Source organism: Hemicordylus capensis, chromosome 2 (assembly GCF_027244095.1).
Source record: "Hemicordylus capensis ecotype Gifberg chromosome 2, rHemCap1.1.pri, whole genome shotgun sequence".
In the NCBI taxonomy this organism is placed as follows: Eukaryota; Metazoa; Chordata; class Lepidosauria; order Squamata; family Cordylidae; genus Hemicordylus; species Hemicordylus capensis.
This window is the reverse complement of record NC_069658.1, coordinates 134518528-134544226: the sequence shown is the minus strand read 5'-3', so window position 1 is coordinate 134544226 and position 25699 is coordinate 134518528. Positions and strand designations below refer to the sequence as shown.

The 25699-nt window shown below is 46.0% G+C and overlaps 1 protein-coding gene across 7 annotated transcripts in view; it reads left to right on the top strand.

Moving 5' to 3' along the window:
• Positions 1-92: 92 nt before the first annotated feature.
• The window catches only part of PGAP4 (post-GPI attachment to proteins GalNAc transferase 4), a 48452-nt gene continuing 22845 nt past the window's right edge, over positions 93-25699 (top strand). Inside the window, exons 1-2 of one of the 7 annotated variants that reach the window (XM_053303079.1) lie at positions 93-329; positions 732-888. The gene's annotated coding sequence lies outside the window, so the exon portion shown is untranslated. Of the gene's footprint in view, positions 330-731; positions 889-6588; positions 6980-7209; positions 7399-8101; positions 8178-10618; positions 10913-25699 lie in introns of those variants that run through there. The other 6 variants (XM_053303077.1, XM_053303081.1, XM_053303078.1 and 3 more) reach the window with 6 other exon arrangements.

The window sequence follows — 25699 nt, the reverse complement described above, 5'->3', positions numbered from 1 at the left end:
GGCAAGCCAGCAGGAGGAGGTGTCACAATGGAAGACAAGGCACAGTTACCTTAGCAACCTGACTCAACTATGGGAGCCTAAGAATAAGGCTGTTCTCAGGAGCAGCCTAACCCAGGCCAGGCTGGCCCATAGCTGCCCTAGCCTTTATTTAGATTTGGGCCATTGTGAAGCCCGATAATTGTGGTGGTCAAAAGACAGCAACTGCAAACAGAAAATTACTGCAAACTAGTGATTGGGGGTGGGGGGGGGCGGGGGAGGCCGGAAACAGATATCAATACCAAATCCAAAAATAAAAGTTAAGAGGAGGAACCTGGTGTGTTTTAAAGATTGTGAGTTTCCGACATGTTCTCTCATTGTACTAACTGCTATTATGAGCTAAGGCTGTTCGTGTGCAGCGCCAGGATCTACACAGATCCCGGCACTGCCCACCCACCTAACCCTACTTTTAAGCCCGGCCTTCAACCCAGGTTAAAGGGCCACCTAATGGCACAGCGGGGAAGCAACCTGCCTAGAGAACAGGAGGCTGTTAGTTTGAATCCCCGCTGGTGTGTTTCCCAGAATATGGGAAACTCCTATAGCAGGCAGCAGCGATATCAGAAGGTGCTGAAAGGCACCTGTACAGGAGAAGGCAATGATAAACCCCTCCTGTATTCTACCAAGAAAACCACATGGCGCTGTGGTCACCAGGAGTTGACACCGACTAATGGTACAATCTTTCTTTTTTCTTTTAGCCGAGGTTAAGGGCACAAGTGCTGGGATTACATCATCGATTACACGAGAGATACATCGTCCTGGCCTCTGGAGATCCACACTGTTTGGAGCAGTGCAGATTGTTTGGGAGCGTGGGTTGCACTCCCAGCAGCACTTCTTTGATGGTCTGGGGGGAAGGTAAGTTGGACTTTGCCTACCCCCACCCCACCCACGTGCCACCTGCCCAGTCATGTGAATGAGCTTAAAAGCACCTTTTGGAAATGTGTTACATGAGTTTGCATTCAATGTTCAGTTCCACCCTAAGATTGGTTGGAAGCCACATTGACATCTAACTCTCTATGAATTATTACTGACTTTGAATTAGTCATTGCAACCCAAAAATGTTAAAATACCGTAGTAACATCTTGCAGATTAAAAACTGCAGATCAGTCAGAGCTTAACAAAGGTTCTCCATTATGTCCTCTTGACAAAAGGCAGTGCTAACTTTCATAACAGCCATAAAACACTGATGCACCATCTGTTAAGCTCTGGGCTTGACAACTGCAATGCACTCTACATAGGGCTGCCTTTGTACGTGCAATTGGCTGGAAACTTCAGTTAGTTCAAAATGTGGCAGCCAGACTGGTCTCTGGGGCAACCTGCAGCAACCACCATATTATGCCTGTTCTTAAAAAGTTGCACTAGCTGCCAATATGTTTCTAGGCAAAATATGAAGAGGTTCTACACACAATCAGTGTGTGGAGCCTTAAGGGGTTCTGCGGGGTCAAGCCTGCTCTCCCCACAGACGATCCTCTGGCTAGTCCTGGGTGGCCAGATCAGCCACCCATACGACTACTGGCTCCGTCACGGAGTGCAAGTGTGCGGGGCATTCTGGGGAGACCTCCAAGGCCAAGAGGCTTGCTGTAGCTGCCCGGTCAGGGGTCTACTCACAAGTCACCACGACACGGAGCTGCACGGTGCTGGTTCACAATTGCTAAAACGGTGTTAACGGAGTGCTTGCTCTGCTAACCTTGTTTAAGGGGGGGTAATTAAGCGAGCTAGCCGCTGGGAGCTGCACAGGGTTCACACGCACAGAATTCACACATGTGGGGGAAACTGGGATGGGCTCCCTTAGCTCAGCTTCCTCCACGCGTGTGAATAGCTGCAAAGTGCTTATTACCTTTAAAGCCCTTGAACAGCTTAGGTCTGGGTTGCCTTAGAAAGCGTCTTCTTCTGCATAATCCCCAAGCACATTAAGGTCATCTCGAGAGGTCTGCCTCCAGCTGCCACAGTGCCACCCGGTTCTTCTGGGGGTTCCTCAGGATCATCAGGCCTTCTGTGCAGCTGCTCCTAGGCTATGTGATGTACTCCCTGCAAATTTGAGGCTTACCAACATACCAGCCCTTAAGATTAACATTTTTGGTCTGGCCTTCCAGAGTTTTTACATTGTTTTAAATTGTTTTAAACCATCTTAGTTTTTGATTGTTTTGTTGGTTTTCATTATGTGTGCTGACAGATCATGGGACATTATAAAAATGTAACAAATAAGTCCAATACAATTCCTCAAGTCTATCCACAGGACTACTAGACAACTGTGTGCAAAACTTCAGGTACTGAAGTTCAGTAGGGCATAGTATTCTCTAGCAAGTGTTTGTTTAGGACTGCAGGCCGATCCTATTCTTACTCAGGAGTCCCCTTGAGTTCAATAGTACTTACTTCCAAGTAAACGACCATTAAATTGCAGCCATCTTACACATGATAGCTTGTGAGCAACGGTGCAATATTTTACTGCTGGATCCCTATGTTTACTGAGTATCTCATACTACTACTAATAATAAAATGGTTGGGCAAGGTGATTGAGAGAGCGGTGGCCTCCCAGCTCCAGGCAATCTTGGAGGAAAATGACTATCTAGACCAGGGATTCTCAAACTTGGGTCCTCAGGTGTTATTGGACTTCAGCTCCCATAATCCCCAGCCTCAGTGGCCTTTGGTTGGGGATTATGGGAGTTGAAGTCCAATAACACCTGAGGACCCAAGTTTGAGAATCACTGATCTAGACCCATTCAAACTGGTTTTCGGATGGGCTATGGGGTGGAGACTGCCTTGGTCGGCCTGATGGATGATCTCCAATTGGGACTTGACAGAGAAAGTGTGACTCTGTTGGTCCTTTCGGATCTCTCGGCGGCTTTCGATACTATCAACCATAGTATCCTTCTGGAACGTCTGAGGGAGTTGGGGGTGGGAGGCACTGCTTTGCAGTGATTCCGCTCCTACCTTTCTGGCAGATCCCAGCTTGGAGACTGCTGCTCTTCAAAATCTGAGCTTTTATGTGGGGTCCCTCAGGGCTCCATACTGTCTCCAATGCTTTTTAATATCTACATGAAACCGTTGGGAGAGATCATCTGGAGATTTGGTGCTTGGTGTTATCAGTATGCTGATGACACCCAAATCTATTTCTCCATGTCAACATCATCAGGAGAAGGCATATCCTCCCTGAATGCCTGCTTGGAAGCAGTAATGGGCTGGATGCGGGATAACGAACTGAGACTGAATCCAGACAAGGCGGAGGTACTTATTGTGCAGGGTCGTCACTCAGGAAGCGATATTGATCTACCTGTTCTAGATGGGGTCACACTTCCTCGGAAGGAACAGGTACATAGTTTGGGAGTGCTTCAGGATCCACACCTTTCCCTGGTTCCCCAGGTTGAGGCAGTGGCCAGAAGCGCTTTCTATCAGCTTCGGTTGATATACCAGCTGCATCCGTTTCTTGAGGTTCATGATCTCAAAACAGTAGTACACTTGTTGGTAACCTCCAGACTTGATTACTGCAATGCACTCTATGTGGGGCTGCCTTTGTAAGTAGTCCGGAAACTGCAATTACTACAAAATGCAGCAGCCAGGTTGGTCTCTGGGTCATAGAGAACATAAGACCTATAAACTATTCTAACAGTTTCAGGCAAGCATGGTTACAGAAGCAATATGGCATAGGTTAGGCTAAGCAAGTGTGCAGAACCCTTCAATACAAAGCACTGGTTATCCTCTATAATAAAGAGCTAAGTGAGTGTCCGTGCCTTTGGAACGTTGGGGTCTGCGTCCCTGTCTCCCTGGGCTGTTCTGACGGGAGAAGTGGCGGCGGCGGCGGGGCTGCGAGAGAGGCTGGCTCCTCCGGGGGGCGCCTGATTGGGCGCCGCGGTCATGTGCGGCCCGCTCTGACGTCAAGGGAATCCGGAGGAGCAGATTGCGGGGGGCGGACCCGGCGCCGGGCAGGGCAGCAGCGCAGCGAGGTGGCCGCGGTGCTTTGCTGCTGCTGGAGAGCCCCGCGGCTGAGCCTGGAGGTGCCTCTTCCCGCCCGCCAGGCCTGGCAGTGCGCTTCTTCACCCTCCCCCGGGAATTTCCTCCAGCATGAACAAGAAAAGTAAGGAAAGGAAAGAAATAAATAAAGAATAAAGAAACAATAGCGACAGAAAGACAGACAGACAGCAAGAGAGAAAACAAGAAATGAGGGAGGGAGACAGAACAATAGATAAAAGGGGGGGGGAGAAAAGACAGAAGGGAAAGAAAAGAACAAAATAAACAAAGAGGGAGGAAGGGAAAATAAGAGAGATAAAAGTAAAGAACAAAGGGGATGGGAACCACCAGCCCCAAAGAGCACGCCCATTATAGAAAGAAAAGAGGAAAAGACAAAGAGAAGAATAAAATAAAATAAAGAGAGAGAGGGAAAAGGAGAGCGAGAAAAGGAAGGAAAGGAAAGAAATGAAGAGCAATAGAAAGAAAAAAGAAACAAAAAAGGGGGGGCAAGAGAAAGGAAGAAGGAAGAAAGGGGGATAAAAAAACCTAGCGCCCGTTATTATAACGGGCTTAAAAATACTAGTAACCTATAAAGCCCTAAACAGCTTAGGCCCACGGTATTTAAGAGAGCGTCTTCTTCTGCATGGTCGCCATCGTCCACTGCATACATCAGGGGAGGCTCATCTGTGGCTACCTTCATGTCATCTGGTGGCCACCCAGGGACGGGCCTTCTCAGTTGTCGCCCCGAGACTTTGGAACGTGCTTCCCGTGGGAATAAGAGTCCCCCCATCTCTAGCAGCTTTTAAAAAGTGTCTAAAGATTTATCTTTTTACCCAGGCCTTTTAGCTTTTTAACTTTTTAACTTTTTAAATTTTGGATTATTTATTGATTTGTTTTAAGCTGTTTTTAATGTTTAATTAATTTTAATGTTTTGTTTTTATTTGTTGTGAACCGCACTGAGACCTTGGGTTAGGGCGGTATTAAAATGTACTAAATAAAAAAATAATTAAAAAATCTATTATATTAATTCTCGTAGACGTGCCTCTGTGGGGATGCGTCCCGGCAACCCAGCGGATTGGCTGGGCGGTGGAGACGCCGGATTGGCTGGGCAGCGGTTGGCCGTGTAGGGAAGTGGCCGTTTGGGGAGGAAAGGAAAGGAAGGAAAGCGGGCAAGTGGAGAGGAGAACTGAACGGACTGGGGCAGAAGGGAGGGGGGGGGAAGCTGAGGGGAGAGAAAGCGGGGGAGCCTGGCTGGGCAGAGACAAACAGTTGGCCGCTTCAGAAGATGCTCTCTAGAGGGAGGGCTGCAGGAAGGAGCTGGCTGAACGCTTGGCGGCCCGACACCAGGGACTGGAGGAATGAGGATGTGGCAACGGCCAGCAGGGAAAACACAAGCAGGCTAAAAAGCGGAGGCGGGGGGTGGGGGAGCACGAATGAGAGAGAGAGAAAGAGAGAGGGAAAGAGGGGGAAACGTAGGAGGGAGCAAGCTGGGGCAGAAGGCTTGGAGGGAGGGAACTGAGGCAGAAGGCTTGGGGGAGGGGAGTAGGGCAGAAGGTGGGGGGAGTGTACAAAGCGAGCGAGACAGGTGCTGCGGGGGGGACAGAGCAAGCAAGAGAGTCGCGTAGGGGGGAGAGACAGAACGAGCGAGAGAGGCGCTGCGGGGGGGACAGAGCGAGCGAGAGAGTCACGTAGGGGGGAGAGAGAGAGCGAGTGAGAGAGGCGTGCGGGGGAGAGAGAGAGAGCGAGAGAGAGAGGCGTGCGGGGGAGAGAGAGAGAGCGAGAGAGGCACTGTGGGGAGAGACAGCGCGAGCGAGAGAGGCGCGCGGGGGGAGGAAAGAGCGAGCGAGAGAAGCGCGTGGGGGGAGATACAGAGTTAACTAGAGAGGCGCGCGGGGGGAGGAAACAGAGCGAGAGAGAGTCGCGTAGGGGGAGAGACAGAGCGAGCGAGAGAGGCGCGTGGGGGGAGAGACAGAGCGAGCGAGAGAGACACACAGGGGAGAGAGAGCGAGAGAGGCGTGCAGGGGGGAGAGACAGAGCGAGAGAGAGAGGCACGCGGGGAGAGACAGAGCAAGTGAGAGAGGCGCGCCGGGGGAGAGACAGAGCGAGAGAGAGGCGCGCACGGGGGGAGAGACAGAGCGAGCAAGAGGCACGCGGGGGGAGAGACAGAGTGAGCGAGAGTCACGGAGGGGGGAGAGACAGCGAGCGAGAGAGGCACTGTGGGGTGGACAGAGCGAGCGAGAGAGCTGTGGGAGGACCAGCCAAACGAATTCTCCCAACTAAACCCAAAAAGGAAGTGAACTACCGCACAGATGCTCTGTGCGGGTTCAGCTAGTAAAATAATAATTCTCAAACTTCCCAGGCCCCCAGGCCACAATACCAGAACCCAGCCTTATCACTACGCTTACTCGGCTTGATTGACAAAGAGATTTGCAGAACAGACTAGACTCACACATCATGAGTTTTCCTGGATTTACTTAGAACGTGTGTTTTTGTTTGTTTGTTTTTGGGCGTCTGCTACTGGTGACGTCTAGCCTAGATATTTTCGTGAGGACAGGTCTTACTTAGATATGACTGGAGAGCAGTGAGCCCACCACCACCAACACACACACACACCAAAAAGTAGAACCAAGCAGACGCTCTTGCTCTTTCTATCTTATTTTGTATGAAAATGTGTTGTTGTTTTTTAAAACACGTTTCAAAATGCAAAGTTTTTGTATGCAGTTAAAAGCAGGATTTGGGCAAGGAGCGCAACCGAGGGGTAACGTAAGCAGACGGAGAGCCTTTGCTGCAGCCAAAAGGATGTTTGCATGGGGGGATTTGGGGCTGAAAATCCAAACCAGTATCAGCAGCCCTGCCTCTGCAATACTAACAGTAAACAACACCGTGGGGCTGTTGTAAACCACTCCGCACACAGCCCCACAACTGGCAATACAGAGAAACCTGAGTTCGACGTATTGTTGCTGCCTTTTGTCTGTGGGGGCAAGCTGATGCCCAGTCAGAGGTATGCTAAAATCCTGCATGTTTCCATTGTTTTCTAGAGGTAGCAATAACTTTCGCTCTGGATGTTTCCAAAAGGAATGAGAGCGTTTATGGGGATGCATACTCTAGTCCTCCTAGCCTTCATCTATGTCGTGTATTCCTTCTGGCCAATTTGAAGCCATTCTGCCTGCATCAAGCATGGCTTCTCTTTTCGTCGCAACCCGCAAATTGCCGACGCACCTCTGCCCTTACTAAACATGGCTGTCAACCTCTATTGATTCGGTTATCCCGCCTGCTCGCGTCTAAGGTTCGTTGAACTGGAAAGCTCAACGCGTTCCAGCTCAACGTTGGGCTGGAACGCGTGGGTGTAATGATAAAGGCTGTAAAGGTAAGCCGCTCACTCTTCGCAAATCGAAGTGGGTGAGCTTCGGGGCGAAAGAGGTAAGGAATAAAAATCCACACATCATCTGAAAAAAAAAAAAAATACCAACGTTAATATTTTTCCCTCCGCTATGGCTGGCAGACACAATATAGTCTTATCCCCGGGGTCCCCAGATGTTGATGGACTACAACTCCCCATCATCCAATTAACGGGCCATTGTAGCTCGAGATGATGGGAGTTGTAGTCCAACATCATCTGGGGACCCTATCTGCTTTGGAAATGAAATGTATCTTACAACTGTAATAGTTATGTGCTAATCTTTGAATTTCTGGGAAATGTACATACTTGGGGAGTGTCAGTAATGATAACATTGCTCTCCATAGAGGACTGATTCAGATGATACTTTACTTTGTTCGACCAGCCCGTCCCATCCCACGTGTCTCTTGCGTTTCTATGCGATGCATATATTATCTTAATATAAGTTTGGATGAACTGTAGCTCCATGTGATTAAGAAATGGTGCACTTGGAGGGGGAAATGCGTCCTCAGGTCTTTATCACATGGGTTGGGGAAAGCATGGTAGCTAAATATGAACCCATGAATCTTGGGCTGAAGAGAAACGTCGTTTGAAACCAGCTAAAAATCTTGTGTTACTCTGAGATTTATTGTAGCGTGGTGTGTGTTTTTTTGGTGCCACAAGATACTTTGCTCTTCTTGCTGCAACTGTACTAACACAGCTACCTGGATTTGTCACTATGTAAAGCAACTGTTGAAGTTGGGGTTGCCAACTGCCAGAATAAGAGACACAGAGGAGGGGAGTAATTTGGAGCCTGAGTGCTGTATGTGTTTTTACCACTTTCAACTTAAACTACAGTGTAAGTTACAACTTAGATTGTTTTTTCTCTGCTTATTGCTATAACCATGGTAGGCAAACTGGGTATGATGTAATTTTGTTTCTAGAAAGAGAAGCATGGTTAGCCAGTAAAAATAGATTTCACACATGAGCACTATCTCTAGTAGTTATTGCTTGCATGATTTTCATGATCCTGATACCTGGATAATCTTGTTAGCCAATTATTGATGGCTGTTAATTTCCCCAATATAGGACCGTTGGCAACCCTAGCAGTCTACCAGAACCACAGAGTACTCTGGTAGGGAGTGAGAAGAGAAAGGAGTTGGGGCTCATTGTTTCATTATTAGTAAAGATAACTGGTTTGATCTGAGCCATAGAGTCTTCCCATTAGCTGAAAATAAGGGACAGACAACTTTAGGCTAATATAAGAGATGTCCCTGCTTTTAGGGGACTGTTGCCAACCTTAGTTGAAATTAACATTTTACAAATATTTTTGCGATGGGACAGAGATACCAGACCTCCATGAAAATGAGTCATTTGGCCAATAAGGAACTTATACTGGATCAGATCAAAGGTGTATCTATCCCAGCCTCCTGTTTCCAGAAGTGATCAACCAGAAGCCTCTGAGACCTGTACAAGAAGCAGAACATAAGGCACACTGCCTCCTAACATGGAGGTTTCATGGCACTTAGCCAGAGGTAGACCTATCCTCCATGAATTCGCTTAACCCTTTTTAGAGTCATCTAAGCCAACAGCCATTACAGAACTTGTGTTTGTGAATTCAATGAATTCTTTATGCACTGTGTGAACGTGTCTTTGTCTTGAACCTACTCCCAATTAACTTTTTATTGGGTGATCCTGAGTTCTAGTATTATATGAGATAAATTCCTCTGTACAGCATAAATTGCTTAAATATATGTGTAGGACTGGGGTGCCCATGTAAAGCAAGTATGTTTGTTGCCATCTTCTCTTTGTGAGCATCTGTGGGATATCTGGCTGGCCTCTGTTGGAAACTGAATGCTGGGCTGTCTTCATGGTAGCAGTTTGGTCTGGAATTGTCATCTATTCACTATTTGGTGATAATGTGGAAGCAACCCTGAATTCTGGCGATTTTTAAAATGTAAAACACAATTTCTTGGCAGGTTTGGTTTTTTTAAAGCCAAACTTTGGGTTGCGGCCCATTTGACCCACGAGTATACCCCTTAGGTTCTGGCAACCTGTGGACTGACAGGTGCTATCCAGGCCTACCTTTTTGCTGGAAAGCTCCTCCTTTTGGCTTCTGCCTCTAATTCTTCCCTGTTCAGTAGGACAGGATGATGGATTGTCATCCAGCAATTCTGTAGTACTAGCCGACCCCGCACAGATCATCTGTGTGCTATTTGGGTCCCCCCCCCCACCATGCCGGCATGCCCAGTTTTCTGGCTGGCCCAGCAGCCATGCTCCCCGCCGGCTGTCCGGTTTGCCCCCCCGCCTCGCCACCACGGCCAGACCCAACACTGCCGCCTCCCTGCCTGTTCCATCCTGCTGCTGCCACCACCTGACTCCTTGGAGTGGCCAGGCCCACTGCCGCCGCTGCCGCCATTTCCCCCGGCAGTAGCCAACGGCCTCCTGCGAGCCTCTGCCACCCAACCAATCCGGAGAGCCTCCGCCGCCCAGCCAATCTGCTGGGTTGCTGGGACGCATCCCCACGGGCACGTCTATGAGGATTAATATAATAGAAGATTGATAGTGATTATAAAGGGTCATAGAAGAGGTGTTTTTGCAGGTCAGGCTAAAAGCAGAAAAGGGGACAAAGAATTAACTTGAAGAAAAGTTATTCTGTTTTGCTGTGGGGCAGGAGGTGGCTGTTCTCAACACTGATAGGTGTTGTTTTCAACATTCCATTTTATATGGAGGTGGATATAAATCTAAATACATTAATAATGAGAGAATGAGAAGTTAAAACGTGTGCTTCTCCCCTCCCCCCGCGCAAGGTTGCTAATTACAAATAAGAAATCCAATATTTCCTCCCCATCCCCATTGCTCTTGTTCCTCAAAGATGTTTCTAGCAAACCTGAGCACTATTTTTATTATTTTAATGTATATCCTGTCCCAGTTAATTGGACACCCAAAGCAACTAATGATTGTAGGATTAAACAGTAAAGACACATATACAATCGTTTTTAAAAACCCTAAACAAATACTACTGAATCCACGGGGGGGGGAGGGGATAGCAGGATAGAACAGCAGCAGACAACTCCTAGTTAAAAAAAGGAACATTTTCTGCAGGCTACGTAATATTTGGATGGGCTGGGCTTGCCTAATTAGCTGCTGGGAGTTGAATTTTTAGCCTAGAGAGAACAGGTTTTGTTAGATCTGGGGACGGGGTTTCCTTTCTGCAGCGCTTTCCTTGCTGTAGTCACATGTCCAGCCTTTATTCCTTCCCAGCCCACATCGCTTGCAATACAAAAGGGAGGCAGGAAAAAAAACCGCCGGCGAGTCAAGCAACAAGGCAGAAAGGAGAAAACAGACCTGCTGCTGTCTAGACTCAGCAAACCGGGGAGTCTTCTAGACTTGTCGGCACTAAGAAGGAAAGAAGAGAGGGGCGTCTTTTAAACGCGAGTATCCAGTGTGGATAACTAGCTGGCTTGATCTGCTCCAGATGGGAAACCGAGGGTCGCCTTCATCCTGCTGCTTTCCCAACTGAGACTGCTTTCTTCTGTTCAGTGCTGGCTTTATGGGGTATGTGAAAAGATCTATACTATATAGTTTGGCTATTATTATCTTTTTATTGGACCTTGGCTTGCAGTTATCAAGTGGAAAGCTTTATGGTCGCTTGGAAAGCCGATGAGTTTCTAAGGGATAGGGGGAAGGTTGTACACATCAAGCCACCCCCTAAGTTATCTGTGGGGCTCCCACAGCGTGGGCCTCCGGATACTTCCTGCAAATCGTTCTTCATGATCCTTCCTCCAACACATCCCAATGCATTTCCAATAGCCATTTGAGACTCTCTGGAAACCCAGCTACAGTGTGCTGTGCTGCTGGCTTTCCTCAGGGATAGCAAGCAGAGGACTTAAAGGGCAGAGAGAGAGAGAGAGAGAGAGTTTAAGGCTGAAATTCAAGAAATTTCAGGCAGCTACATGAGGAAGTCAGATGCTGGCGTAGCACTATGGAGCCAAGGCCAAATATTGGATATGAGCAGTCAAAGGTACAACCTAACTGTAGCTTCTTTAAGTTTTCACCATTCCCATTAAAAAGTGGTATATAAATATTCTTAATAATTTCAAAAGAGCAATTTCTTTAATTTCATCTTTTGAATCTACATCTCTTTCAATCCACCTATGTAGCCAGAATTTCTATGGATTCTTCTAATTTGTGGTTTGTTGGATGAATACTTCAGAGATTCTGTTATATGCCATGCTGCTGCTTCTTTGAAAGTGCCATGGTACAGGAAGCATTTTTTAAAATAAGAGACTGCCGCAACATCTGCCCTGGAGTATTACAGACTGTTATTAAAAGAACAGTCTTACAGCATGGAGGAGGGAGATCTGCTAGTATTTATCTGACTCTCTATCGCCCAGCCTCACTTAGGTAACTACCATTAATTCCATGAGATCTCTCAGTTACAGAGTCCTGCCTGTCTTTCCCCGCCTCCCATTCCTAGAAGGAGAAAGTGAGAATTTGAAACTCTTAGGAGGGTCTGTTATATGTTGTTTCAGAGAGTGAGAGCAGCCAAGAAGATATATTTGACTGCAGTTCTAAGTGCACTAATGAGTCCTTAAGTCCTATTGAACTTAGCTGGGCCTCTTCTGAAGTTTTTTGGGTTTTTTTAAAGCATAGGATGAGTTGCAAGGCTTAGGTACTACCCAATATAATGAAAAGGCTGAGCTGGAACAGATGCCAGCTAAGTGACCTTGCCCCGCCCTCTGTACAGTGCAAAGCACGTAGGTAGCCCAGCTATTCCCATGCAGCTACGTGGATGCAGAAGGAGGCAAGCCTTAAGTGTAGGGTTGACAACTAGCGACTTTTATAGAGGACATGTGACAACTGAACAATCCCCCCCCCCCCCATGTATTGTGGTGTCCAAAGTTCTGGGGAGCAGCCTGGAACATTTTGTTTGCTCCGAACACTTTTCTCTCATGAGCAGCTTCTCTTCCTCTGTCTCCTTCTTGCTGCTGACTATCCATCCAATGGGGAAGCCAGAGGGGAGGTTCTGCTTCAGTGGCAGGTTGCAGAGCCACGTGATGCCAGAGCACGGATAGGTGGGGCCGGCAGGTGCAGCTTGCTTTCTTCATGTGGTGGCAGTGGTGCTGACAGTGAGAAGTTAGGAACATAGGAAGCTGCCATATACGGAGCCAGACCATTGGTCCATCTAGCTTGTCTTCACAGACTCCAAGGTTGCAGGCAGGAATCTCTCTCAGCCCTATCTTGGAGATGCCAGGGAGGGAACTTGGAACCTTCTGCTCTTCCCAGAGCGGCTCCATCCCCTGAGGGGAATATCTTACCGTGCTCACATGTGGTATCCCATTCATATGCAGCCAGGGCAGACCCTGCTTAGCTAAGGGGACAAGTCATGCTTACTACCACAAGACCAGCTCTCCGCTCAAGCAGTTATCTGACTTTACTCAGGTAGTAGCTACCCCTGCTGAGTACAAAGGCACCTTTTGAAGTGGTAAATCTCTTCTGTTTGGAGCAACTGCTCCTATCCAGGCCCAGCATAGGATTTCTTCAGTGGCTGATGCTGAACACCAACACAGTTACCTTGTGTTGCTTTCTAGATTGTGAGCCCTTTGGGGACGGGGCAGGGAGCATCTTTTTGTTGTTTTGTTATTTGAAAACCACCGTAAAACCTTCTGTTGAAAGGCTATATATACATGTTTGTAGCTGTAGAGAATGATCAGTGAGTGGGAGATTGTGCACACAACACTGTGCAGAGGTTGTCTCGGCAGCTAACTGACTGCCCTGCCTCCAGCCAAGAGGTGAAGTTGCTGGCCTGGCTGGGGAGAGCAGGCTGGGTGACCGGTGGGTGAGGACTGCATGCGTGGGAAACCTAACCAGGAGATGAACTTATGGTTAAGAAGCAGGAGCCTTGAGAACTCAGCACCTAGACAGCAGACTGAGCAGACATACAGCTTGCTTGGTCGTCAGCTTCACAGGGCTGAGCTGTATTTATTCTCAAATTATCAGATTTTTGTCAAAATATGCACATATAATGTCAATAAACATATGCAATTTTTTTTTTTTTTTGGCCAAGTGGAGATTCTTTTGATGAAAATGCATCCTATTTCCACTTTTTTGGTAATGGATATCAACTCTTTTCACCATCTGGACCTGGCAACCCTATTTAAGTGGCTGAAAATAAGGTGCAGTGTGAGGGGGACAGGAATGGTGAGATTTTTCATTTTTCATCCTATCCATAGTGCCAGCTTTAGGGCTACCCTTTTGTACCCACCCATGCGAGATTGTGCTCCAGAAGCATGAGTGTTACCTTGCAACACAAGATTAATGGCACAGGGGCCCCTAGAACAAACACTGCAAAAACACACACACACCTGATAGGAATTCAAAGAACACTGGTAGATATCCTGACTAGAATTTATTTATCAAATTTATACCCCACCCAAACTTACGTCTCTGGGCGGCCAACAACAATTAAACACATATGAAAGTTGAACAGTTCAACATATAACACATATAAAGTTAAAACAATACAATAATTTTAAAACCATAAAATTAAACAGTATTTTTTATTAAAAACCTGAGAAAGCTTGGGTTTAAAAAAGGGGTTTCAAATGTTTTTTAAGAATAGCCAGAGATGGGGAGGATCATAACTCAGCAGGGAGCGCATTCCACAATCTCGGGGTAGCAACAAAGAAGGCCCGTCTCCATGTGGCCACCAAACAAGTTGGCGGTAACTGGAGATGGACCTCCTCAGACGACCTCAATGGGCGGTGGGATTCGTAGCTAAGAATACGCTCTCTTAAATCCCCAGGACCTAAGCCATTTAGGGCTTTATAAGTTATAATAACTAGCACTTTGTATTTTGCCTGGAAACTTATCGGCAGCCAGTGTAATTCCATCAGCAAAAGAGTAATGTGGTCTCTCCGAGATGACCTGGAGACCAACCTGGCTGCCGCATTCTGAACCAACTGAAGTTTCCGGACTATGTACAAAGTCAGCCCCACGTAGAGTGCATTACAGAAATCCAGTATGGAGGTTACCAACAAATGTACCACTGTTTTGAGGTCATTGATCTCGAGAAATGGGCACAGCTGGCGTATCAGCCAAAGCTGATAGAAAGCGCCCATGGCCACCGCCTCAACCTGAAAAACCAAGGAGAGGTGTGGATCCAGGAGTACTCCCAGAGTGTGGATCTGTTCCTTCTGGGGGAGTGTGACCCCATCCAGAACAGGTAGATCAAAATCACCTCTGGAGTTCTGAACCCACACAATAAGTACCTCCGTCTTATCTGGATTCAGTTTCAGTTTATTCTCCCTCATGCAGCCCATTACTGCTTCCAGGCAGGCATTTAGGGAGGATATGCCAACTCCTGAAGAGGTTGACATGGAGAAGTAGATCTGGGTGTCATCAGCATACTGGTAACACCCATCTCCAAATCCCCTGATGATCTCTCCCAGCAGTTTTATGTAGATGTTAAAAAGCATTGGAGACTAACTATGGAGCCTTGAGGGACACCATACTTAAGCTGAGATTTTGAAGAGCAACAGTCTCCAGTCGACACCATCTGGAATCTGTCTGAGAGGTAGGAGTGGAACCACTGTAAAACAGTGCCTCCCACCCCCAACCCCTTCAGACGCTCCAGAAGGATACTGTGGTCGATAGTATCAAAAGCCACCGAGAGGTCCAAAAGGACCAACAGAGTTACACTTCCTCTGTCAAGTCCCAATTGGAGATCATCCTTCAGGCCGACCAAGGCAGTCTCCTCTCCACCCCATAGCCCACCCAAAAAACAGTTTGAAGTGGGTCTAGATAATCAGTTTCCTCCAAGACCGTCTGGAGCTGAAACCTTGCCCAGCCACAGGAGGTTGGAGACAGGCCTATAATTGCTCAACTCTGACGGATCTAATGCAGGCTTCTTTAGAAGAGGTCTAATAATTGCCTCCTTTAGACAAGGAGACATCCTGCCCTCCCTCAGAGAAGCGTTATTTCTACTTATTTTTACTATTATTATTTCTACTAGGCCGCCTACAACAGCTTCCTGCTAGATAGAATAAGCCATGTTGGACAAGTGTCAAGAGAGCAAGTGGTAGGCCTCACTGATCCAAGCAGCTTGTCTACATCCTCAGGAGTAACAAACTGAAATTGATCCAGTCGAATCGCATAAGAGGAGTTGTTGGACACCTCCACTTCAGACATCAAATTAATTGTGGAGTCTCCGTCTAGGTCGGCCCAAATCCGAGAGATTTTGTCTGTGAAAAATTCATTAAACACATCACAGCGGGTGACTGCTGCTTCCAAATTCTGGTTCAAGGGAGAGGGGGCAGATGCTAGCCCCCTCACCACCCTGAACAACTCTGCAGGACGTGAACTCGCAGAAGCAATAAGGGCAGAAAAGAATTTATTTTTTGCTTCTCGTATCGCCTGAGCATAGATCTTTAAATGTGCTCTATGTCGTAATCTGTCCGATTCGAGTTGAGTCTTTCTTCACTTGCACTCCAGTCACCTACCTTGCTGCTTCAGCCCCCGTAGCTCTTCCGTATACCAAGGGGCCAATTTTGAAGCGGGTTGGAGGGGACGCTTAGGAGCAATTGTGTCTACTGCCCTGGTGAGCAAGTTGTTCCAATTCTCAACCAGGGCATCAACAAGATCACTGGCAAAACCAACATTAAATCCTTCCAAGGCTTCTTGGAATCCTACTGGATCCAATAACCTCTTCGGGCGGACCATTCTAATAGGCCCCTCGCCCCTGCGGAGGTGGGAAGTGGTTGTAAGTCCAACCTTAACCAGATGGTGGTCCGTCCATGACAATGGGGAAATCACAGGAGTCCCCACTCACCGAACAGCACCCTGATCAGAGTAAAAGACCAAATCAAGCGTGTGACCTGCAGTGGGCGTTGGTCCAGAGACCACTTGGTATAGGCCCATAGTTCTCATGGCCGTTATGAACTCCTGAGCTGCCCCAGACAGATTGGTCCCAAAATGAACATTGAAGTCCCCCAGCACCAAGAGTCTGGGAGACTCCAACGCAAGTTCTGTGACCAAGTTTGTGAGCTCAGAAAGGAACTCAGTTGGGTAGTGGGGCAATCGTTACACCAACAGAAGTCCCAATCTATCCCTGGTCCCCACACTCAAGTACACACATTCACTGTGGTCTGATACCCTAACCGGGACCCTAGTAAGGGAAATGTCATCCTTATAGACCACAGCCACTCCACCTCCCCTCCCACGTCCCGTCACCTGCTTCTCTACAGAATATCCTGGAGGGAGAAGCTGGGACCAAACTGGACCACTAGCTTCCCCCAACCAAGTCTCAGTAATGCCCCTTCATCCATAATCAAATCTCAGATGAGCTCTGTTTTATTTTGGACCAACCTGGCATTGCAGAGGAGCAAGGTAAGGCTATGTGGGTTGTTGGCAATGCTCCCCGAGGTCAAAGAGCTGGCAGGACAGCCGGAAGGGGAGACAGCTATTAAATTTATGACTACCCTTCCCCTGGAACAGCCTTCCGGCCTGCCAACGTTACTTCTATTCCCCACCACCACCAGAATAGCTGCCCCACATTCAATGAAGGTGCCCCTTGTCTCCCCATCTCCAAGCAGACCCAAACACATTACCCAATCTCAGTAACAAAGCTGGCACACTTACTGCTGCAACTCCCCAAACAGCCAAGCTGAATAGAGTGCAGCCCAACCCTCAACCCTACACCAAGGGCCAGCCCCCTTTGGTGGCCAGCTTTGGTGGCCACCTGCAGGCTGCCCATGCTGCCTGCCACAGCCTTCCCTTAAATAGCCCCCAGAGTCCTTCTTCTCACAAAGGATCCTGGGTAGAGCTGATGTGATCAGTTAGTGCCTGCAGGTGGTAAGCATTGGCACTTGAGGGAAGGGAGGATCCCAATTAGGCAGCAGGACTGTGCTGGGCTGAGTTGGTCTGTCCAGCAAATGAAGGGTGGGGAGGGGCAGCAACAAGGCTTCCAGCTGTCCAACAAAGGAGGCTTGATAGTAAAAAGCCACAGCTCACCTCCACCAGCCTCCCTCCTCAAGAAATTTACTCAAGGAAGGCATGCCTAACATTTCCTTTTAATTTCAGTGGGACTTCCTCAAGTAAATGTAGTCAAGATGTCAGCCACAGAGCACAAATTGCAGATAGCCAGGTTATCCCCCGCAAAAAAATAGAGCCACCCACTCATTCCAGACACCCTGTGAGCTCTTCCAGAGAGCTCTTAAGCGTAAGGCTAGCAGGGCATAGCTCCCTGTGCTGTTATGCATGTAGGAGGCAAGTAGGGTTGTTTGCTTGAACCTGGGAGGCATCAGTTTCAAAAGAAAGCACTGATGTAATCCTCTCTGGAGAATAGGTGGTGTGTATTCAAGACTATCAACCCTCAATGAAGAAAAGCTGTTGATACAGAAAGTGGCTTTAGTATTTATTTATTTATTTATTTATTTATTTATTTATTTATTTATTTATTTATTTATTTATCCCTAAATAAAATGGACTATCTCTACAGGTCTTTATGTTTGTTATCTATCTATCTATCTAATTCACTAGGATGTACCCGTGGCTAATCTCGTGTGTGGTAGCTCTCTCGAGAGTTTGCGAGCAGCTGCTGGATAGTGGCGGGGACAGGTAGCTGGTAGCCTGGCTGGCTGGCGGGCAATGAAGGAAAGTGGTGGCCAGGCCGTCAGGTGGGTGGGAAGTGAAGGAAAGTGCCGGTGGGTGAGTGGTAAGGGAACGTGAAAAGTATATGTATATGTCGGATCAGCTAGTATATGTTTATTCTTACACATATATGCGGCCTAGTAAATAGAGCAAGGTAACACCGGATGTTGCTGAAGGTGGAGTGGGGGTGGGCAAGACTTCTCTCATCCTGATAGCTGGGTAGTTTGCAGCTCCTACTTCTTTCTGCCGGCTAAGGATGCTGAGGGAGGGACGCTGATTCTCTCTGCTCTGCTTCTTATCTTAATCACTATTTGTTTTAGTTTGTTTTTATTTTATTGTCAGCATTGTAGCTGATAAGGTGGTTGAAACCTTAATTGAAACATGAGAAGAAAGCAAAACAAACGAACTATAAAGTTGGAATGAAATTAAAGAAAGAATGAAATTAAAAATATAATATAACTATAAAGAATGAAATTAAGCTGAATTGCAGAGGTACTGAAGATATTTTTGAGGATACTCACGCTCTTGATAAATTAGGTGCTGGAATGAGAAGCAGCATGGTGGGGAGTTGTTCAGAATCAAAGTGTGAAGGCTACAAATCTTCCATTCCGGTTAGTAATTTAAGTGAAGTGGATGAGCCTTCTTTGATACTCTTGAATGACTCAGCTGATTTATCTCCCTCTTCTCCCAGGAAAGCGTCCTTACCCGATCCCAGTGAGGATTTTTCCTCTAATTTGGCTTTATTAGTGCTGGAAACTTTGAAATATCTTTTCCAACGCCTTTCTAGAGTTTCAGAACAAATGGACCAGCTGGCTTTGGAACTGAAGAAACTATCTAAGTCTGTTTTAAATTATAAATGCAGGGCCTCTATAGCAACATGTTTGAAGGAGAACCACCAGCCTGTTGATGCTAGTGTGCAGACAGAATTTCAGCCTCCACTCACAAACCAAATACCACCGTATGCTGACTCCAGTATTCGTGGGGGGGGGGGGGTCTCCTCTTCGGTTCATTCTGGATATCATAATTATGGAGGGAATGGGAGAACATCTCGGTTAATATACCAACCCAAACAACTCATTCTGGATATTTGTTTGAATTTAACCAATCTCCAGAGGTGGTATTCAAAAACCCTGATTTGTAGGTCTCTTGCTCAAATTTTGGCCTTCCCTGTACAAGCCATTGATTTGACATTGTTTTCAGAACTCAGACCTTCTAAAGCGCATACGCTTAAACTTTTGCTTACATTTGATCATGCCTTGATCCTGCAATCTCTGATAAGAATGAGGAATCGTTTGGCTGTGTGTGAAATTTTTCCAACGAGGGTCTTTGAGGAGGTTGTGGACATGGATGTGAACCGGATGAATACTCCTAACAAGGATGTGATCCCTAGTTTGCCAGAGTGGATTCACATGCGGAAAGAGAATCCCCAGAAGGGAGTTCAAGGGAGACACTCCTCTTCTGTGGCGCAGAATCCTCCTCAGGACCTTTGGTCCGGAGACCCCGTTTTGGATGGCCATGTTTCATCTAGCCCGATTTCCCCCGCCTTCTGATGAATACAAAGATCTACTTTTTACAACAATTTCGGAAGTTGGAACACTGTCAGAAGATTTTAATTTCTTGCAGATTTTGGTGGATGAGGAGTCTCCTGAACCAGCGGATCTGAGCGGTCCATACTCGAAGGATCCTTTGATTACTCCGGGGTCCCAGAACCTTTGTTCCCCTTCTATTTCTTCTAATTCCAGCTCATTGGGATCCCGGGCTGAGGATAGCATTTTCGAAATAAATAATGGATCCCTTCTTAAGGATGGACTTTGGGCTAATATCAGGAAGCTAATCTCTCTTGAGAATATTTTAGCAGAAAATTGCAAGTACAGAAAGAAGGTGCCTGTGGAGGCTAATGGGAGACCTGTATTGCTGGAGAAGACCCCTGCTGCTCCCTCTAATCAATCGAATAACTTGCCTACTTTAGATTTCCACCATCTTAGGCAGAATAAAATCTCCAACTTCTTTTTCCCCTCCACAAATATAAATGGAGCCCTAGAAAAGCTGGCGGAACCTTCTGTGCAGAAGTGACATCGTCGGTTAGGTTCTCCTAGGCGGGGATTTTATAAGTCGAGCGGTGATTCTGCCTTATTTGCTGGTGGAGAGTTCAATCTTACACCAATGTATCCCCCGTTGGCTACACCTAGGCCAGGATGCGGCTCTAGATTTCCACCCATAGAGACTCCATCTGACTTACATCCCCGTGCTGAACTGGAGGAACACAATGCAAACTGTAGGCAATCTGACTGGAAAATTCTTAGCTGGAATATAGCTTGGTGGCTTGGGAAAAGGTCTGATGTGGAGTTTATCACCTTCTTGCAACAATGGGACATTTTAATGTTTCAAGAGACTTGGTCCAAAGAAGATTTGGTTATTAGTGGCTATACTGTTCATGCATTAAAAGCCCATTCAGATAATAATAAGGGAAGGTCTAAGGCGGGTTTGGCATGTTGTGTTTCGTTAGCCCTCAATGTCAAATCTATTCGTTTGCCTGATCTTCCTCTGTATGCTATGACTATTCTCCTTAAAGGTCTAAGCAGGGATATTTTGCTGTTTAATGTATATATCCCTCCTGGTCTAACCTCCAGTCTGTCTAGTAATATTTGGCAACAATTAGATCTATATATATTAGAAGCAACACTAAAGTACTCGCATGCTGCGGTCGTCCTTATGGGCGATTTCAATTCTAGATGTGGTACAGATGACAGTGCTCTAATGGCTTCTCATTTATGGAACTGGGGGGATTGCATTGAGGGATTTTCTGCACCAATCCGGCAATCAAAAGATCAAGTTATCAATAGGTCTGGAGTTCAACTGATCCACTTGGCTAGAATGTTTGAGCTGGTATTATTAAATGGTACTATTTTGCCGGATATTCCAGGCGGATATACATTCATTTCTTCGCGGGGGAGTAGTGTAGTCGACTATGCTTTGGTTTCTCGCTCCCTGCTCCCCCAGGTTACATCTTTTGAGATGGGCGAGCAAATCTTTAGTGATCATCTCCCGATGCTCACTTGTCTTGAATTACCTTGGGTGAGGGGGGATACCCCTTTCCCTTGTTTGTATGAGCAAAGATCAGCTAAGCTGGACTGTAAAATCAAGTGGTCAAAGAAAGTTGAAAATGAGTTGAATACCTTATATGATTCCCCTGAGGGAAGTAATTTGTATAACTTCATTGTACTAGATCAACCGGGTCCACAAGCAATTATTGCATATGAGGACCTAGAAGGTATGTGATTCAAAAGATTTCGCCCTCTAGCTACCCACACCCTTCTTGTGTGCATAATGGGAAACGACCTAATAATTGGTATGACCCGCATTGCAGGAGGCTGCGTGATCAGTTGAAAGGCATATATAGAGATTATAGACTGAGTTCAGATCACAATCTTCCACCTACATATTTTTTGATAAAGATGGCCTACAAAAGGAGCCTTAGATCTGCCAAGACTCAGGCATTAAAAAATACCTGGGGTAAGTTAATATTGGCTACAAACCAAAAAGACAGTCGTGCTTTTTGGAAAATTGTTTTGGTGACAAACCATTCTAATATGTTGTGTAGGATTCCAGCTAAAACATGGGAATCCCATTTTTATGCTCTTTATAATGATGCTCAACCCACGCAGCTTTCTGCATCACCTTCATTTGAGGTGTTACCCTTATGGCCCCCGGTTGGGTCAGATGAAATAGTTGATTTGCTTAGCCATCTCAAAACTGGTAAAGCCCCAGGTCCTGACGCTATTCTTCCTGAGGTTTTGCTAGCCAATGTGGAATGGTAGGCCCCCGTCTTAGCTAATCTGTTTACTTCAATAAACAGTACCGGTATTTTCCCTGCTAAGTGGAGAATAGCAATAGTGGTTCCAATTTTCAAACGGGGTTCTCATCTTGACCCGTTTAACTACAGACCCATTAGCCTGCTTTCAGTAGTGGGCAAAGTATATGCCCTCTACCTGTTATCCAAACTTGAAACATGGATTTCTGACCAGCAGATCCTAGGGATCGAACAGGCAGGCTTCAGAGCTGGTCGTTCTACACTTGATCACTGCATGATTTTGAACCATCTTGCATGTAAATATTCTAGTGCTCCCAAGGGTAGACTTTTTGCAGCTTTCATGGATTTAAAAGCTGCTTTTGACCTTATTTCTAGGGAATTATTATGGTCTAAGCTTGGGAAGTCCTCGATGGACAAAAGACTGTTGTTTTTGATTATTCAGCTCAATGTCGATTCCTCTATCCGAGTCAGATATGCTCCTAATGGGACATTAACTGATCCAATTCCCATCACTCGCGGGGTCAGGCAGGGTTGTGTTCTGGCCCCTATCTTGTTTAATCTTTTTATCAATGATTTAGCGCAGTGCTTAGAAAAGATAGATTCACACGCCCCAAAATTGGCTGACATTCGTGTGCCAGTGTTGCTGTACGCGGATGATGCGGTGCTATTGTCCCAGACCCGACTCGGTCGTCTTAGATTGCTGACAGCCTTTGCCCAATACTGCAATGACAACAATTTATCTATTAACTATGAGAAATCTAAGGTCCTGGTTTTTACTAAAGCTAGGAAACTTTACAAGTGGGCGATAAATAAGGAAAATATCGAGCAGGTTTACAAATGTAAATATCTTGGTATACATTTCCAACATAATCTTAACTGGAAATCCCAAAGATTGTATTCTATCTCTATTGCCCATAAAACCCTTAACGCTTTTTTTGGTGATTTTACTATTCTAAAGGAGGCCAGTATATGCCTATGGCCCTCCCAAGTTTTTTGAGCAAAGATTGTAGCCCAATTACTCTATGGTGTCCCACTTTGGATCCAGGGAGTAACACCAGAGATGGAAACGGTTCAGTCACTATTTCTTAGGGCTATCTTTGGGGTACCCAGGTGTGTTTCCTACTCTGCATTATGTTTGGAATCTGGACTTTTTACTATTCTCACCAAAGCATGGGAACTTACTTTTACCAGATGGATCAAACTTTGCTTGGATATTCAGGAGCCCTCCTATTTTCTGTTTCTATGGAGAGACTCCTTTCCCAGTCCTTGGCTGTCATGTGTTAACAACAAAATAATGCAAATGGGTCTATCTCCCTCTGAAATCCTACTCATGGGAAATGAGAAGGCGAAGGTTACACTCATACAACGCCTTCATGACATTGAGCGCCAGAATCTAGTTTCTAGGGGAAATAGGATCTGTTCCCCCCTGTTTTTTGGTATCATGCCCCCCTTGGGAAATAGCGGTGCTAAATATTTAGCTTTCCTACACTTTCCAAAGTTTAGGATAGCTTTTACTAGGGCTCGCATGAATGTGTTGCCTTCAGCCCTTCTGGAAAAAAGATTTAACAAGGGATCGTCAGGTTATGGCCTATGCCCCTGTGGTGCTGGCCTCCCTGAAACAGTTTTGCATGTGCTGCTTCACTGTTCCCTGTACTCTGATAACAGGAAAGAGCTCATATTCCCCCTATTAGAGCATCTCCCAGGAAGAGCTGACCCCTTTTATTTGAATCTCTGTCTCGAGGATTGAGATAACAAGATTACTAAGGTGGCGGCGAAATTCTTCTATGTTGCTATTAGATTAAGATCCTGCTTAAGATCCAAATTTTAGGAGCTACTGCTTATTATTATGTACCATACTATTGTTGGTATATTTTGTTTTTAATCTTTCTTATTTTGTTTGTTTTCTGTATGGCCTATGGCCGCAATAAATTGAATTGTATTGTATTGTACTTCTTTCTGGTGATAAGGATGGGTTATAAAGACTCAAGGACTGAGAGGACAAAAAATGCCCATTTCCCAGACGTCAGGTGCTACAACCTGCCTCCTGCTTGACATATTTTGCAGTGATCCCAGAAGAACTTGGTAGCTATATTGCTGCCCCCCCCCCCCGCTCTGTATGAATATGTACTCATCTTTAAATCTTGAGCTCCCAGTGGTCTCCAATCCATTTTATTGATCAGGTCCGTATCCACAGCTGAGCTTCAGCAATGCTGCAAGTATTCCCAACCATTCAGTTGGGTCTGTCTTCTAGATCTTGTTTTTCCAATTCTAGGAAACTCATCAACTCTTTTTGCCTTGCTCCCCTTCCCAGGAAGGTTACATCTCAATCCAATTGATGGGAACAGTGCACACTGCAAAGGAGAAATCTAATTCACAAAGCATTAACACAATTTTTGTTAATTTTTGAAGGGCAGACTCTTGTGATCAATATAACATACCTTTTGTGATTGCACTTGCGCACAGTGGTGCCATGCGTTTTCTGGAACCAGCTCTGTTAATGCCTCTTAATCTCTTGAGAGTGTCAACAGGCATGTGAATAAAGGAGATCCAGTTGACACAGTATCCTTGGACTTCCAAAAGCTTTTGACAACATTCCCCTGAAAGGCTCTTGAGTAAACTTCGCAGTCATAGGTTAAGGGGGAAGGTTCATGTATGGATCAGTAACTAGTTGAAGGACAGGAAACAGAGGGTAGGAATAAATGGACAGTTTTCACAATGGAGGGAAGTAAGAAGTTGGGTCCCCCAGGGATCTGTATTCTGTACTGGGACTAGTACTCTTTAACTTGCTCATAAATGATCTAGAAGTTTGGGTGACCAATGAAATGGTCAAATTTGCAGATGACATTACTAAACTATATAGGACAGTAAAATCCAAAACCTGTTTGTGGGGAGCTCCAAAAGGATCTCTCCAAACTGGGGGAGTTAGTGGCAAAATTGCAAATGTGGTTCAGTGTACACAAGTGTAAAGTGATGCACACTGGGTTTTTGTGAACTGCCTAGAGCCTCTGGGTCAGGCACTATATAAATTAATTAAATAAATAACCCCATTCTGCTCTGTGGGCATTGTGTCAGCGCATCAATCACCCGGCAACTATTGTCTACAATGTGAGAGGGGTCGTGCTGTATTGAGCCCATAAGATAGTCACCAGATCTTTGAGAACAGAAGCAACACAATCAATCTTGCATGAAAATGAAACCCCGTTTTAAAAAGCTTTCCTGTAAATAACTCCCCTTGAGTTTGAAATGTGCTGGAATCTTCCTGCTAAATATTTAACATTTGTACAGCACTTCTGAGTGTTCAAAGCACTTCATATCAATTTATCTTGCTATAATTGCTACAATGACTCTATTATGTAAGCATCGCAATGTTATCCCCAGATTGCAGATGGAGAGCTGTGGCAGAGAGGGAGTGGTTTGCCTAAGGCAACCTAGTGTGCTCATTGCAGAAATGAGATCTGAATGTGTGGCTTCCCAGTTTCTATGTCAGTCTCAACCATTACGTTACACCAAGCCCTATTTGGAAAATATCTTCTTTGTACCCAGATTTTGCTATTTTTGCACCCAGGGCATTGTCCTTTTCTTGTTGGATCTTAAATTAAGCTGTGGCCAGGAGAGTGCTCAGGTGGGTGACAGGGGGTGGGGGTGGTGTTACAGACCAGGCCTGATCTATATATTAAATATGCTCATTAGCTAGTATACAAAATAGGTCTGGACCAAGTTCTTTTATATTAGTGACCATGTGTGATCTGGGCGCATGGAAGAAAGGAGATCAAACCAGTCCTCAAAGATTCAATGGGCTTTATTGAGTATAAAAGACTAACAACATAATCTAGCAAAGCAGAAAGCAGAACACTCTATCAATATCAGCAACAGTATTTCCT